At 42.8% G+C, this 13,564-nt stretch overlaps 1 protein-coding gene across 1 annotated transcript in view; it reads left to right on the top strand.

Moving 5' to 3' along the window:
• Positions 1 to 13,564, top strand: part of SETDB1 (SET domain bifurcated histone lysine methyltransferase 1) — a 475,933-nt gene that overhangs the window by 150,346 nt on the left and 312,023 nt on the right. The window lies entirely within an intron of this gene.

Here is a 13,564-nt window from a genome sequence, read left to right as displayed (position 1 = left end):
TCTACAAGAGGGTTTAGAAAAGGGCTTATCCGCTAGTTCGTTAAAGGGACAGATTTCTGCTCTGTCTATTCTTCTACACAAGCGTCTGGCAGAAATTCCAGACGTTCAGGCTTTTTGTCAGGCTTTGGCTAGGATTAAGCCTGTGTTAAGACTGTTGCTCCGCCGTGGAGCTTAAACTTAGTTCTTAACGTTCTGCAAGGCATTCCATTTGAACCCCTTCATTCCATTGATATCAAGCTGTTATCTTGGAAAGTTCTGTTTTTGATGGCTATTTCCTCGGCTCGAAGAGTCTCTGAGTTATCTGCCTTACATTGTGATTCTCCTTATCTGATTTTTCATTCAGACAAGGTAGTTCTGCGTACTAAACCTGGGTTCTTACCTAAGGTAGTTTCTAACAGGAATATCAATTAAGAGATTGTTGTTCCATCATTGTGTCCTAACCCTTCTTCAAAGAAGGAGCGACTTTTGCATAATCTGGACGTAGTCCGTGCCCTGAAGTTCTATTTTCAGGCAACTAAAGATTTTCGTCAAACTTCTTCCCTGTTTGTCGTTTACTCTGGACAGAGGAGAGGTCAAAAGGCTTCGGCTACCTTTGTCTCCTTTTGGCTTCGTAGCATAATACGTTTAGCCTATGAGACTGCTGGACAGCAGCCTCCTGAAAGAATTACAGCTCATTCTACTAGAGCTGTGGCTTCCACCTGGGCCTTTAAAAATGAGGCTTCTGTTGAACAGATTTGCAAGGCTGCGACTTGGTCTTCACTTCACACTATTTCAAAATTTTACAAATTTGACACTTTTGCTTCTTAGGAGGCTATTTTTGGAAGAAAGGTACTACAGGCAGTGGTTCCCTCCGTTTAAAGTTCCTGCCTTGTCCCTCCCTTCATCCGTGTACTTTAGCTTTGGTATTGGTATCCCATAAGTAATGGATGACCCATGGACTGACTACACTTAACAAGAGAAAACATAATTTATGCTTACCTGATAAATGTGTTTCTCTTGTAGTGTAGTCAGTCCACGGCCCGCCCTGTCTTTTAAGGCAGATCTAAATTTTAATTAAACTCCAGTCACCACTGCACCCTATGGTTTCTCCTTTCTCGTCTTGTTTCGGTCGAATGACTGGATATGACATGTGAGGGGAGGAGCTATATAGCAGCTCTGCTTGGGTGATCCTCTTGCAACTTCCTGTTGGGGAAGAGATATAATCCCATAAGTAATGGATGACCCGTGAACTGACTACACTACAAGAGAAACAAATTTATCAGGTAAGCATAAATTATGTTTTCTAATAGTAATACCTGACTATATTGTGTGCCCGCTCTCTCAACTATGTTCCATATGTATCAACAAGGTTATTATGTCTAAGAAGGTTAAGCCCTTTAGTACTTCTGAGCCGTCCACGTCTGAGGACTCACCGTCCCGTGAGGTGCATACACATCAGTCATCTCCATTGTCACATGCAGCTTCCCATAGCACGCCTGACCCTCCGTCTGTAGGGAGCCTTTTACCATCGTACTTTACCGCGCAGTTAAAGACGGCGGTGTCTGAGGCTCTTAGTGCTTTACCTCGCCCTGCTAAGCGCAAGCGAAAGGTTAAACATAGCTCTCCGGTCCAGGGGACATCCAGTGATTTACTTGATTTGTCTGCCTTTCAAGTATCCCAGGATGGGTCACACTCTGAGTCTTCAGAGGGTGAAATTTCTGGATCGGAGTCTGCTACCTCTAGGCCTCCGTTTTCTTCTAAAGGAGGTTCTGTCGACATTAGAGGCCAAGTTGCCTGATCTACTTTGATCTCTAAATTAGTGTACGAGGACAGGAAGCGACGCTAATTTTTCCTCTTCCTGTAAAAATGGGGAACATTATTAAGAACAAATGGGATAGAATTGGATCTTCCTTTTCCCCTTCGTCTGCCTTTAAAAAATTATTCCCGGACTCTCAGCTGGAGTTGTGGGGTTCCATCCCTAAGGTAGATGGCGCTATTTCCACGTTAGCCAAGCGTACTACTATGCCTCTTGTGGATAGCTCGTCTTTCAGAGAGCCGAAGGATAAGAAGATGGAAACTTTTCTCAGGAAAATGTTTCAGCATACGGGATATTTATTTCAACCGGCAGCGGCTGTTGTCTCAGTTGCTGGAGCTGCGGCCTACTGGTGCGACTTCTTAGCGGATTTGATCAAGATGAAGGGTCCCCTTGATGTTATACAAGAAATAATTAAGGCTTTAAGAATTGTAAATTCTTTTATCTGTGATGCAAACATGCATATTATTTGCCAGAATGCTAAAATCTCTGGTTTCTCAGTACAGATGCGTCGGGCGCTCTGGCTAAAGTCTTGGTCTGTGGACATGACTTCTAAGTCTAGTCTACTTTCCCTCCCCTTTAAGTGAAACATTTTATTTGGTCAAGGCCTGGACTCCATTATTTCCATGGTTACAGGGGCAAGGGTGCCTTCCTACCACAGGATAAAAAGAACAAATCTAAAGGACAAGGATCTAATTTTCGTTCCTTTCGTTCTGAAAAGTCCCAACTTCAGCAGTCCTCCTCTAAGCCTGAACAAACCAAAAGTATTTGGAAGCTGGCTCAATCCTGGAATAAATCAAAGCAGAGCAAGTCGGCATGAAGGGGCGGCCCCCGATCCAGAGATGGATCGTCTAGGGGGCAGACTTGTCACTGTTTTCAGACGCTTGGTCGATGGACGTGCAGGATCCGTGGGTCCTGGAGGTCAAAGCTCAGGGATACAAGATAGGTTTCAAATCTCATCCACCCAAGGGCAGATTTCTCCTCTCAAGCCTGTCTTTAAAACTAGAAAAGAGGGAAGCCTTTCTGGGGTGTGTGCAGGATCTGTCCTCCTTAGGGGTCATTGCCCCGGTTCCTATTGCAGAAAGAGGTTTGGGATACTACTCAAACCTGTTTGTGGTCCCAAAGAAAGAGGGAACTTTCCGCACAATTCTGGACCTAAAGTGCTTAAACAAGTTTCTACATGTCCCCGCATTAAAGATGGAGACAATAAGGTCTTTTCTTCCTCTAGTTCAGGAATGACAGTTCATTACCACCTACCTTCATGTTCCAATGCACAGGGACCACATCAAGGTTTGCATTCCTGGATCAGCACTTCCGTTTGGTCTAACTACTGCTCCAAGAATCTTAACAAAGGTTCTAGGGGCTCTCCTGGCTGTCGCCAGAACCCAGGGTATAGCAGTAGCTCCCTACTTGAACGACATTCTGGTTCAAGCACCATCCTTTAGTCTAACCGAGGACCATTTGGTATCACTTCTTCGATCACATGGATGGAAGATAAACTTCTTATTCCAAGCACCTGGGTAGAATTCCTTGGTACTATAATAGACTCAATATCCATGAGGATATTTCTAACCGACCAGAGACGGTACAAGCTAGCTTCGCCATGTCTTGCCCTCCAGACCTCCTTAAGGCCATCTGTGGCTCAGTGTATTGAGGTAATTGGTCTCATGGTGTCCAGCATGGGCATGATTCCCTTTGCCAGGTTCCGTCTCAGATCGTTACAGCTGTGCATGCTGAGACAGTGGAACGGCAATCATTCAGATCTGTCCCAACAGATTTCCCTGGACAGCCGGTCGAATCACTCTCTTGGTGGCTCTGTCCAGATCATCTGTCCTGAGGGACATCCTTTCTACGACCATCCTGGGAGATTGTGACTATGGACATGAGCCTCTCCGGATGGGGAGCTTTTTGGGGTGCCAAGAAGGCACAGGGCCTGTGGTCTCAGGTGGAATGCTCCCTTCCGATTAACATTCTGGAACTTTGAGTAATCTACAGTGATCTGAAGGCTTGGCCTCTTCTGGGTTAGTCCCGGTTTATCAGATTCCAATCAGACAATATAACCTCGGTGGCTTACATCAACCATCAGGGGGGAACGAGAAGCTCCCTAGCGATAAGGGAAGTATCTCTGATTCTGAAATGGGCGGAGGCCAGCGATTCACATTCCGGGTGTGGACAAGAGGGAAGCTGATTTTCTCAGTAGACAATCCTTTGGTCTCTCCATCCCGAAGTGTTTGCGGAGATATGCTACATGTGGGGGTGCCAGAGATAGATCTCATAGCGTCTCGTCTCAATACCAAACTACCTAGATATGGGTCAAGGTCCAGGGATCCTCAGGCGGAGCTAATAGATGCATTAGCTGTGCCTTGGAGATTCAATCTAATCGAACTTTTTCACTTTACCGTTCCTTCCTCGGGTAGTGGCCCGTTTCAAGCAGGAACAGGTGTCAGTAATACTAATTGCTCCATTGTGGCCGCGAAGGATGTGGTTCGCGGATCTAGTGAGGATGTCATCTCCTCCATGGAAGTTACCTTGTCGCAGGGATCTGCTGGAACAAGGTCCTTTTTGTTAATCAAAATCTAGATTCTCGGAGGCTGACTGCGTGGAGATTGAACGCTCAGTCCTTCCCAAGAGAGGGTTTTCTGAGAGAGTTATTGATACTCATTCAAGCTCGTAAGCCGGTTACTTATCGCTTCTATCATAAGATGTGGAGAACCTACTTATTCTGGTGTGAAGAGCGTGGATTTCCTTGGCATAAAGTTAAGTTTGCCAGGATTCTTTTGTTTCTCCAGGATGGACTGGAGAAGGGTCTTTTGGCCAGTTCCCTGAGTGGACAGATTTAGTCCTTGTGTGTTTTACTGCTCAAGATACTTTCTGAGCTTCCAGACGTTAAGTCTTTTGTTAAGGCTCTGATTAGGATCAGACCTGTGTTCAGATCTTCCGCTCCCCCTTGGATTCTGAATCTGGTTCTTAAAGTTTTGCAACAGGCTCCGTTTGAGCCTATGCACGAAATTGACGTTGTTGTCCTGCAATGTGAACCTCCTTATCTGGTGTTCCATTCGATTAAGTCTGTCCTACATACTAACTTAGGTTTTCTCCCTAAAGTCGTGTCAGACTGCAACATCAACCAAAAGATTGTGGTCTCTTCCTTGTGTCCTAATCCTTCTTCCTCAAAGGAACGTTTACTTCATAACTTGGACATTGTTCTTGCCTTGAAGTTTTATCTTCACGCTACTAAGGATTTTAGACAAACTTCTTCCTTGTTTGTGGCATATTCGGGGAAGCGTAATGGTCAGAAGGTCTCTTCGACTTCCTTATGTTTTTGGTTGAGGGAGTGTTATCCGCTTAGCTTATGAGACAGCGGGACATAGGCCTCCTCAGAGAATTACGGCTCATTCTACTAGAGCAGTGGCTTCCTCTTGGGCCTTTAAGAACGAGGCCTCTATGGATCAGATTTGTAAGGCGGCTACCTGGTCCTCCTTACACACTTTTTCTAAATTTTACAAGTGTGATGTTTTTGCTTCGGGAGAGAGGTTTTGCAGGCTGTGGTGCCCTCAGATTAGGGTCCACCTTTATTTTGTCCCTCCCGTTTATCATTCAGTGTCCTCGAGAGCTTGGTATAAGTTTCCCAACAATAAGGAATGAAGCCATGGACTCTCCTTATATTAAGAAGGAAAACATAAATTATGCTTACCAGATAATTTCATTTCCTTCTGTATAAGGAGAATCCACGGCTCCCGCCCTTATTCTTCAATGGGCGGCCCCCTAAATTGCTTTTTTTCTTCTGGCACCTTTTTATACCCTGATATTTCTCCTACTGTTCCTTGTTCCCTCGGCAGAATGACTGGGGGATAGGGGAAGTGGGAGAGGTATTTAAGCCTTTGGCTGGGGTATCTTTGTCTCCTCCTGGTGGCCAGGTTCATTATTTCCCAATAGTAAGGAATATTGCCATGGACTCTCCGTATAAAGATGGAAATTAAATGATCTGGTAAGCATAATTTATGTTTTGTGTCTCTGAACTGGCACATTATTAGTATACTGGGTCCATGTGTTTCTTCATTAGTATAGTAGTATTATATTTATTTTATTTATGTGTGTATATGTATATGTGTGTATATGTATATGTGTGTATATATATGTGTGTATGTATATATGTGTGTGTGTGTGTATATATATATATATATATATATATATATATATATATATGTATATGTATGTATATAATTAATTGATTGAACATATAGCTCTTGTATTTGTTTGGGGAAGTTGCTTCCTAATGTCATCAAATATTGCTGGGTAATGTCAGTGTGTTTTGCCAGTCTGTATTTATTATTATTATTGTCGTCATTATTGTTATTATAATTGTCACTGTAATAATTTGAATAAGTGTCCTGGATTTATCAAGGAATTTTAGCTTTTTAATTATTTCAGTGAAAACTAGTTTTGTAAATGTGTAAATTATTGAGAAGGCAAAGAGGACTGGCAGTGTTAAAGGGACATGAAACACACAAACTATTTTCTTTCATGCTTCAGATATAGTACAATTTTAAACAACTTTCCAATTTACTTCTATAATCAATTTTGCATTGTGCTCTTGGTATCATTAGTTGTAAGGAACATCAATACAATTCTGGGAGCTATTTGAACACATTACGTAAGCCAATGAGAAGAGGCATATATGTGCAGCCACCAATCGGCAGCTAGCACCTAGTAGTGCTGACTGCTGCTTCTAATCATACCTAGGTATTATTTTCAACAAAGCATAGCAAGAGAACGAAGCAAACTTCTACTTTGTCAGCTCTCCACAAATGCAAAGGGTTTTCCTCCTTGGCAAGGGGCCTTTCAACAAAGTAAGCTTGGACTTTATTCTAACATAAAAATAGCTTTAATATCTATATGCAATGGTAAATAACCAGCTATAAGGTTAGAGAAAAATTATCTAGTCTGCTCTTAAAATAAGATATATAATTATAGAGGTTGAATCTGTTAAATATCACAATTTATTAAAAATATAAAAATACAATTAAAAAAAAGTCAAAGTGCTAAGGGCTATATATCAATAACAGGACAAAGCATTACACATTTATCTAGACAGTACATATAATCAGCAATAGCATGCCATCAGCTAATACGTGTGCAAAGAGATAATAGTGCACATCAATTCAAATAACTCCCATCAATCTGGGTCTAGGTGTAAAAAACAAGCAAGGCACTATATCGTGCAAAACATAGTCCAAAATCAACTGATTTAATGTAAACGATCCAAATGATGACTACTATAATATCTGGGTTGCACATAAGCTAGGAGTAGCTGTAAGCTTACACTGTCCTCAAAAAAGTGAAAAGTTAACGTCTGTAGACGTCCTTTAGGCTAAGGGCATAGCTATAAAACACAATACCATGTGCAGGAGCTCATTTGAGTGAAGCAGCTGGTGCAGTGTGCAGACCAACTAATCGATAATGAGATTGGTTGACAACTATTTTCATAATCAATTATTAATTTTATTGATTAGTTGTTGCAGCTCTAATAGAAATACATTGGGAAGTTGTTTAAAATTCACATGCTCTATGTGAATCATGAAAGAAAAATTTGGGGTTTCCTATCCCTTTAAAGGGGCATTAAACACTAAATACATGCTAGATAGAATGATGCATTCAAAGAAAAGATTAGTCAATGACTAACATGTAGATGTATTTTTTAAAGTGTAAAGTTTTAGTGTCTATAAAACACTGGGAGCTGCCATGTTGTAACTTGTTACCTTCTCTGCTGTGGCCAATAAGGGTCAGTTATAAATAGGTCACCAGAGTGCGCAGTCAATGGTTGTGCTGGATTTAACAGTGTTCTGCACTTCCATTTCTAACAGGAACTGAAAAGCTCACAATTTCAGAATGGAATTACAGGCAAAGAGGACAAAATAAATAATGAAAGTATATTGCAGAGTTTTATTATATACAATTTATCATTTTATATTACCATCTCAAAGTGTTTAATGTCCCTTTAAGTGTAGGGGGGTGCTGCCAATAAACAATGGAAATGGCCAATTGTGATTGTCAACATTGATAAATCTGTGCATTGCGCCCTTTTGAAATATTAATATGTGAACAACCCCTTCCCAAGTTTACAGTAGCTTAGCTTCATGTGCTATTACATGTAATTTAACTTTTTTTTATTTTTTTTTTTAAGCTTGGCTGCTAGATAGTGAAGTGTGGTTCATCACTCCAGAGAACTCATTTCTCTTGTAAAGGTGTATCCAGTCCACGGGTTCATCCATTACTTGTGGGATATTCTCCTTCCCAACAGGAAGCTGCAAGAGGACACCCACAGCAGAGCTGTCTATATAGCTCCTCCCCTAACTGCCACCCCCAGTCCATTCTCTTGCAGCTCTCGACAAGAAAGGAAGTATCAAGAGAGATGTGGTGAATTAGTGTAGTTTTTTACCTTCAATCAAAAGTTTATTTTTAAACGGTACCGCCGTTGTACTGTTTTTACTCTCAGGCAGAAATTGGAAGAAGAATTCTGCCTGGAGGTTTGATGATCTTAGCGGTTTGTAACTAAGGTCCATTGCTGTTCTCACACATAACTGAAGAGTATGGAAAGAAAACTTCAGTTGGGGGGACGACCTGCAGATTGCCTGCTTTGAGGTATGTTCAGTATTTTTTTTTCTAGAGAGATAAGGTCTAGAAAATGCTGACAGTGCCTGGTATATTTGAGGTAAGCCTGATACAGTGATTTAACAGCAACTTGGATCATGCTTGCAAAAAAGGGTAATATTCATGTTAATACTCATATTACTTAGTGTAAAAATGTTTGCATGTTTTATAGTAAAAACATTTTTTCTCTGAGGGTGATGAATCTTTATTTTGAGGCCTAGTTTTCCACATGGCTTGTTAGATCACTCCTAAAAAAGGCCCTCTGACATTCAGTGCATGGTAGGAGGGGCCTATTTTCGCACAGTTGATCTTCAGACTGAGACATACAGCTTCCCTAAAGGAGTCCTCTGGCATCTAGGACCACTATAGAGGGTGTTTTTCCTGCAAAAAATCGTGTTTAAGGGCAGGTAGGGCCACAGCAGAGCTGTGGCAGTGTGTTTGACTGTTTTTTAAAGTTTTTTCCATTTTTTTCTAATCTGTTTTGGGGCCTAAGGGGTTAATCATCCATTTGCAAGTGGGTGCAATGCTGCTTTAGTCTCTTATACACACTGTAAAATTTTTGTAGAGTTTACTACTTTTAGTCACTGTTTTAGTTTTTTTTTCTCTTAAAGGCACAGTACCGTTTCTATTTAATTGCTTTTTCACATTTATTAAAGTGTTTTCCAAGCTTGCTGGTCTCATTACTACCTTGTTCATTATGTTTAGAAGCCATTGTGGAACCCCCTCTTAGAATGTGTACCAAATGCACTGACCTTTCTATAAGTTATAAAGACCATATTATGGGTTTTAAGGATTTATCACCAGAGGTTTCTCAGACTGACAAAAGGGAGGTTAAACCAGCTAGCTCTCCTAATGTGCCAGAACCTATATCTCCCGCGCAAGTGACGCCACATCTAGCGCGTCCAATGCGTTTACTTTACAAGACATGGAGGCAGTTATGAATCATACCCTCACAGAGGTATTGTCCAAACTGCCAGGGTTACAAGGAAAGCGAGACAGCTCTGGGGCTAGAACAAATAGAGAGCTTTCTGACGCTTTAGTAGCTATGTCTGATATACCCTCACAATGTACAGAAGCCGAAGCAGGAGAGCTTCTATCTGTGGGTGACATTTCTGATTCAGGGAAGGCGTTACTTCAGTCTGACAGCATTTAAATTTAAGCTTGAACACCTCCGCTTGTTGCTCAAGGAGGTTTAAGCAACTCTGGACGACTGTGACACCATTGTAGTCCCAGAGAAATTGTGTAAAATGGACAAATACTTTGCAGTGCCTGTTTACACTGATGTTTTTCCAATCCCTAAGAGGTTTTCAGAAATTATTACAAAGGAATGGGATAGGCCAGGTGTACCGTTCTCTCCCCCTCCTGCGTTTAAAAGTATGTTTCCCATAGATGCCGCTACACGGGACTCGTGGCAGACGGTCCCTAAGGTGGAGGGAGCAGTATCTACCCTAGCTAAGCGTACAACTATCCCCGTCGAGGACAGTTGTGCTTTCCTAGATCCAATGGATAAAAAATTAGGGTTTCCTTAAGAAAATCTTTATACAACAAGGTTTTATTCTCCAGCCTCTTGAATGAATTGCCCCAGTCACTGCTGCAGCGGCTTTCTGGTTCGAGTCTCTTGAAGAGGCTCTTCAGGTGGAGACCCCGTTGGATGATATCCTAGACAGGCTTAAAGCTCTTAAGTTAGCCAATTCATTTATTTCTGACGCCGTTTTTCATTTAACTAAGCTAACGGCTAAGAATTCAGGTTTTGCCATTCAGGCGCGTAGGGCGCTATGGCTTAAATCCTGGTCAGCTGACGTTACTTCAAAGTCTAAGCTTCTCAACATTCCCTTCAAGGGGCAGACCCTATTCGGGCCTGGACTGAAGGAGATCATTTCTGATATTACTGGAGGGAAAGGTCACGCACTTCCCCAGGATAGGTCCAACAAATTAAGGACCAAACAGACTAATTTTCGTTCCTTTCGGAACTTCAAGAGTGGCGCAGCTTCAACTTCCTCTACTACAAAACAAGAAGGAAATTTTGCCCAGTCCAAGCCAGTCTGGAGACCTAACCAGGCTTGGAGCAAGGGAAAGCAGGCCAAAAAAACCTGCTGCTGCCTCTAAGACAGCATGAAGGAGTAGCCCCCGATCCGGAACCGGATCTAGTTGGGGGGCAGACTTTCTCTCTTTGCCCAGGCTTGGGCAAGAGACGTCCAGGATCCCTGGGCTCTGGAGATTGTTTCCCAGGGATATCTTGTGGATTTCAAAGCCTCATCTCCTAAAGGGAGATTTCATCTCTCACTATTATCTGCAAACCAGATAAAGAGAGAGGCTTTCTTACGTTGTGTTCAAGACCTTCTGGTCATGGGAGTGATCCACCCAGTTCCAAGGGAGGAACAGGGGCAAGGATTCTATTCAAATCTGTTTATAGTTCCCAAAAAAGAGGGAACTTTCAGACCAATCTTAGATCTCAAGATCCTAAACAAATTTCTCAGGGTCCCATCCTTCAAGATGGAGACTATTCGAACCATCCTACCTTTGATCCAGGAGGGTCAATATATGACTACCGTGGATTTAAAGGATGCTTATCTCCACATTCCGATACACAGAGATCATCATCGGTTTCTCAGGTGTGCCTTCCTAGACAGGCATTGCCAGTTTGTGGCTCTTCCCTTCGGGTTAGCCACGGCACCAAGAATCTTTACGAAGGTTCTAGGGTCCCTACTGGCGGTTCTAAGGCCACGGGGCATAGCGGTGGCCCCTTACCTAGACGACATTCTGATACAGGTGTCGACTTTTCAAATCACCAAGTCCCATACGGACATTGTTCTGGCCTTTCTGAGGTCTCACGAGTGGAAGGTGAACGAAGAAAAGAGTTCTCTCTCCCCTCTCACAAGAGTTTCCTTCCTAGGAACACTGATAGATTCAATAGAAATGAAGATTTTTTTGACAGAGGTCAGGTTGTCAAAGCTTCTAACTTCCTGCCGTGCTCTTTATTCCACTTCTCAGCCATCAGTGGCTCAGTATATGGAAGTAATCGGCTTAATGGTAGCGGCAATGGACATAGTTCCGTTTGCCCACCTACATCTCAGACCACTGCAACTTTGCATGCTCAATCAGTGGAATGGGGATTACACAGATTTGTCCCCTCTGCTAAATCTGGATCAAGAGACCAGAGATTCTCTTCTCTGGTGGCTATCTCTGGTCCATCTGTCTAGGGGAATGAGCTTCCGCAGGCCAGAATGGACTATAGTGACGACAGATGCCAGCATTCTGGGCTGGGGCGCAGTCTGGAACTCCCTGAAGGCTCAGGGTTCATGAACTCAGGAGGAAGCCCTCCTTCCGATAAACATTCTGGAACTAAGAGCGATATTCAATGCTCTTCAGGCTTGGCCTCAGCTAGCTGCATTCAGGTTCATCAGATTTCAGTCAGACAACATCACGACTGTAGCCTATATCAACCATCAGGGGGGTACAAAGAGCCCCCTGATGATGTTGGAGGTTTCAAAGATAATTCTATGGGCAGAGGTTCACTCTTGCCATCTCTCAGCTATCCATATCCCAGGAGTAAAGAACTGGGAAGCAGATTTTTTAAGTCGGCAGACTTTTCATCCGGGGGAGTGGGAACTCCATCCGGAGGTATTTGCCCAGTTGATTCATCTATGGGGCAAACCAGAACTGGATCTCATGGCGTCTCGTCAGAACGCCAAGCTTCCTTGTTACGGGTCCAGGGATCCCAAGGCAGCGCTGATAGATGCTCTAGCAGCGCCCTGGTCCTTCAGCCTGACTTATGTGTTTCCACCGTTTCCTCTGCTCCCTCGTCTGATTGCCAAGATCAAGCAGGAGAGAGCTTCGGTGATTTTGATAGCTCCTGCTTGGCCCCGCAGGACTTGGTATGCAGATCTTGTGGACATGTCATCCTTTCCACAATGGACTCTGCCGCTGAGACAGGACCTTCTACTTCAAGGTCCTTTCAAACATCCAAATCTAATTTCTCTGTAGCTGACTGCTTGGAGATTGAACGCTTGATTCTATCAAAGCGTGTTTTTTCTGAGTCGGTCATTGATACCTTAATTCAGGCTCGAAAGCCTGTCACCAGGAAAATCTATCATAAGATATGGTGTAAATATCTTCATTGGTGTGAATCCAAGGGTTACTCATGGAGTAAAGTTAGGATTCCTAGAATATTATCTTTTCTCCAGGAGGGATTGGAGAAAGGATTGTCTGCTAGTTCCTTAAAGGGACAGATTTCTGCTCTGTCTATTCTTTTGCGGCTCGAAGAGTTTCGGAGTTATCTGCTTTACAGTGTGATTCCCCTTATCTGATTTTCCATGCAGATAAGGTAGTTTTGCGTACCAAACCTGGGTTTCTTCCTAAGGTACTATCTAATAAGAACATCAATCAGGAGATTGTTGTTCCTTCATTATGTCCTAATCCTTCCTCAAAGAAGGAACGTCTTTTACACAATCTTGATGTGGTTCGTGCTTTAAAGTTTTATTTACAAGCTACGAAGGATTTTCGTCAAACATCTGCTTTGTTTGTTTGTTGTCTACTCTGGACAGAGGAGAGGCCAAAAGGCTTTGGCAACTTCTCTATCTTTTTGGCTAAGAAGTATAATACGCTTAGCTTATGAGACTGCTGGCCAGCAGCCTCCTGAAAGAATCACAGCTCATTCCACTAGAGTGGTAGCTTCCACATGGGCTTTTAAAAATGAGGCCTCTGTTGAACAGATTTGTAAGGCGGCGACTTGGTCTTTTCTTCATACTTTTTCTAAATTCTACAAATTTGATACTTTTGCTTCTTCGGAGGCTATTTTTGGGAGAAAGGTCTTACAGGCAGTGGTGCCTTCCGTTTAAGGGCCTGCCTTGTCCCTCCCTTCATCTGTGTCTTAAAGCTTTGTTATTGGTATCCCACAAGTAATGGATGAACCCGTGGACTGGATACACCTTTACAAGAGAAAACAAAATGTATGCTTACCTGATAAATTTATTTCTCTTGTGGTGTATCCAGTCCACGGCCCGCCCTGTCATTTTAAGGCAGGTGTTTTTTATTTTTAAACTACAGTCACCACTGCACCCTATAGTTTCTCCTTTTTTCTTGCTTGTCTTCGGTCGAATGACTGGGGGTGGCAGTTAGGGGAGG

This window comes from Bombina bombina, chromosome 1, assembly GCF_027579735.1.
Source record: "Bombina bombina isolate aBomBom1 chromosome 1, aBomBom1.pri, whole genome shotgun sequence".
Lineage (NCBI taxonomy): Eukaryota > Metazoa > Chordata > Amphibia > Anura > Bombinatoridae > Bombina > Bombina bombina.
This window is presented reverse-complemented; position numbering and strand designations above follow the sequence as displayed.